This window comes from Cnephaeus nilssonii, assembly GCF_951640355.1.
Source record: "Cnephaeus nilssonii genome assembly, chromosome: 12".
In the NCBI taxonomy this organism is placed as follows: Eukaryota; Metazoa; Chordata; class Mammalia; order Chiroptera; family Vespertilionidae; genus Cnephaeus; species Cnephaeus nilssonii.
The window spans coordinates 27,265,556-27,269,476 of record NC_137083.1 but is presented as its reverse complement, the minus strand read 5'-3'; the positions used below and the strand labels follow the sequence as shown (position 1 = coordinate 27,269,476).

The following is a 3,921-nucleotide window of genomic DNA, read 5'->3' as shown; positions in this document are numbered from 1 at the left end:
AATTGCCATAGACATTCCCCCACCCCCATCCCAGCTAATAAATGCAGCCGTGGAATGATAGACACAACATAATATGTTCCTGGAATCATCCCAAGAGGTATTTTAAAATGCAAATATTAAAACAGCCACAAAAGTTTCATGTTCAGTTATAAGAGTGATGAAGAAAAATTTCCTGCCACGGCACAGTAAGGAGAAAATGCAGAGTTTATATGCGAATAGAGCTCTTTTGAAGACGGCATCTTATTGTGGTAGGTTTCCTTGCTTTCCATCTCACCGATTCCCTCCTTGACAATGTACAGCTATTTCCTTTGTAACACAGAAACGCTCCCTTACAGAATCTTTCCTCACAGCTGGCTTTCATCACTTCTTGATAGGTACCTAAATATTTCAGCTTCTTCCACTTTATTTTCCCTTAACAATAACTGCTGCCCAATCAAATCATGTCGTCCCCTGCGTGAGTATTTGCGATATTGAATGAGTGTTTACCAAGCACCATTTAGAATCCCCTATTTCCTCTTGTTTGGCATTTTCATAGACTCTTGGTCTCAATTATGCTTGGAGGTTCAAGTTTCTCTAACCATTTTAAAAGTTAGAGTTCAAAATTCATTGTGGACTTTTCTTTTTGTCTTGCCCTATAGAGATTTTTGTGTGTAAATAGAAGACCTTAGAAATCTAAGGTTTACTGTGGGACAGAGCTCCAACTGACCCAAGGTGGTGTGTCCCAGACCCCCATGTCCCCATTCGCCCCTTTCGGCTCCTCACCCCAAAGACCAGTGGCCAGATTTGACCATGTGCTACTCACGCTACTCCCAATGTGCAAGTGGCTTCCCCATAGTTGTACTAGGTCTTGGAGACTGGAGAGATGCTGGCTATCCCCTGGCCCAACATGCCCCCTATATTGGGCTGGATAACTGGCCAACTACATACACAGGGCAGTTCAACCAGGACTGCCTCTCAGGAATGGCAGCCAACAAGTCCAGCATGATACCCAACGTGCCAAACCTGTACCCTGGGGCCCCAGGGATGGTTACCCTCCTATTCCCCCTGGGAGATTTGGCAGCCACCTTCCACCCAGCCATCTGGGATGCCTTCATACCTACCATACCCAGGGGCCCCTGTACCAGGCCAGCCTATGCCACTTTCTGGACAGCAGCCCTCAGAAGCCTACCCTTGGGCATCAGCCAATGACATACCCTAGGCAGCCACCAATGCTGCCTCCTAGGCAGCAGCAACCGCAGCAATAGCTGGTGCTAAGCTTCCCAGGACACTAAGGGTCTGGGACCACCACCTTTGCTGTGCCCTCAGCCCACCTGGAAAGCAAGGCACCCTCTCAGAGGCTTTGACACCTTGCAAGAGGCCGAGGTCCTGCAAAGGGTTATGAAAGGCTTTGGGTCTAAGGAGCAGGCCATCATTGCTTGCCCGGGAGTCGCTTCACAAGCAGTGACAGCAGATCCTCCTGTCCTTCAAAACAGTTTAAGGGAAGGATTTGATCAAAGATCTGAAGCCTGAACTGTGAGGAAGCTTTGAGAAGACCATCTTGGCCACGATGAAGATCCCAGTCTTTTTTGATGTTCATGAGATAAAGGAAGCCATCAAGGGGCTGGCACTGATGAAGCCTTCCCAATGGAGAGCCTTGCCTCCCGCAGCAAGCAGAGCCAGGAACTGAGCAGAACCTACCAAAGAGAATTAAAAAAGACCCCGGAGGAGGCCATTCACAGCGACATGTCGCCTAAGACCATCGGAAAACAGATATTTACATTTCGATTCATTAACAGTAGCAAAATGACAGTTATGAAGTAGCCACGAAAATAATTTTATGGTTGGGGGTCACCACAACATGAGGAACTGTATTAAAGGGTCGCGGCATTAGGAAGGTTGAGAACCACTGCTCTACAGAGATGTCCTCCTGGGAACAGAGGGGTCCAAGTTCAGTGCAGTCCTGTGCTCCAAGAGCTTGCCGCACCTGATGGCAGTTTTCAATGAGTATCAGTGACTGACAGGTCAAGACATGGAGAAGAGCATCTGCTGGTATATGTCCAGGGACCTGGAGCAAGGCATGCTGGCTGTGGTGAAATGACTCAAGATACCCCTGCCTTCTTTGGGCCATGCGGGGAGCAGGAACAAAGGACCAGACCCTGATGAAGATCATGGTATCTCACAGCGAGATGGACCTCCTGGACATCAATCGCTGTACCATGACATCATGGGAGACACCTCGGGGGATTACTCGAAGATTCTGCCGAAGACCTGTGGTGGCAAGGACAGAGTGATGACTGGTGACTCACTTCTGTCCACCTGCCAACAACAGTGATGCCAGGAAAAGGCCAAAAGAATGTCCGTCTCCATCAAACCCCCAAAATAACCTCCCAGGAATCCCAGTGCTGACAGTCCTTGGAGCCTTGGCCCTGACCTCCACTCACCCGTCCTGATCTTATGCTGTGCTCCTACTGAAGGGCCTGGGAACCCTCTCAGGGTGCCTTTTCCTCCCCCCCCCCCCGCCCCCCCTCAGTCTCTTGCTGCTAAAGTAGATGTTTTGTTTCCTGACTCACGCAGTCATCCCCCTTTGCTTGTAGCTGAGACACTGGGCTTCATTTTAGTCATGTAATTTTAATATTTATTTGGAGTTATTTTTTTATAGTCATTGCCAGACAGGTGCATACAAGTTCCTCTGTTGCCACACACATTTCGGGTGAGAGAGGTCAGGTGGGGCAGCGCCATGTCCTCACTGAGGGGAGATCTTTAAGGATAATCTTTGAATCTGGTGAGAATGCGTCATGAGCTTTGTTACTGCCAAACTCACTGCTTTTTAGAAAAGGAAAGAAAGGCCAGAAAGTCATCTGTTCCTTCTTCCATGTAAAACAAAAAAAAACAAAGCCAGCTCCCTGCTGGTGGCAGGGTTTCTTGGAGCTGAGAATGTGCTTTAAACCTGAATGGTGGTAGCCAAAAGCTGTTTCTAAATTAAAGTCAGCCAGCTCTGGAAAAACAACAACACACCTGAGACTTATTTTGTAACTTGTATAACAGATTGTGCAATTTACAAATAGTATTCAAACATGTGGCACAGAAACAAATATTATGTTTTAAAATGGCCACCAATGATAATAACAACTAATGCTTATTTTCTATTTACTATGAAGTAGGTGCCTGACTAAATATTCTAATGTGCATTAATTTATTTCATCTTTCCCACAACCCTAGAAGTTATTAAGTGCTCTACTGCCCTTGATGTTCATGGGCAATCTCAATATGATTACAACAGTTTGAGTTGAATTTCAGGTGTTTGTAACCCCAGGGGTATTATCTATGTAAGCATGATACATGTTATTATGTTTGCATGTGTCTTTGTAGGTGTGCAAAGCAGATTATCCTGGGCAAAGAGAGATTAGGTAGAAAAGGCATGTGCCCTGTCTGTCCTATCCCCATTTACACTGACTGAATTTACCAGGCGTGGGGAAAACTCCATGGGGCCAGGAAGCTAACTTGCAAGGATTTCACTTGCATGGCCCCATGGAAAGAACCTGACCTTAAGAGAAAAAAATCTGAAGATCTGAATAGATATAACATAAATATGGTTTAAAAACCAATTAATATAAAATGTTATTCAATAAAAAGTCTCCCTACCATCCTTGTCCTCCATCTGACCAATTCTCACCCAGTCCGAGCCACTGTCCTTCATTTCTTTTGTTAATTTCCATAGTTTCTTCATAGGCAAGCAAAAAACAAATATAGCTTCTTATTTAACAAATATAGATTCTTATTTACCTTCATTTGTTTACAAAGGTAGCATATTTTACATACCATTCTACACCTTGCTTTTTTGTGTGTTAGGTATTTTTTTTATTTTATTTTGGGCTTCTTTCTCTATTGGTATAAGAAAGCTTCCTTGTTCTTTTTCACAGCTGTCTAATGTTTTATGGTATA

At 45.0% G+C, this 3,921-nt stretch overlaps 1 pseudogene across 1 annotated transcript; it reads left to right on the top strand.

Moving 5' to 3' along the window:
• Positions 1-789: 789 nt before the first annotated feature.
• Positions 790-2,311, top strand: LOC307107821 (annexin A11-like; annotated as a pseudogene). Its single transcript has 2 exons — positions 790-1,724; positions 2,119-2,311. The product of its transcript is annotated as an annexin A11-like (transcript).
• Positions 2,312-3,921: the final 1,610 nt, after the last annotated feature.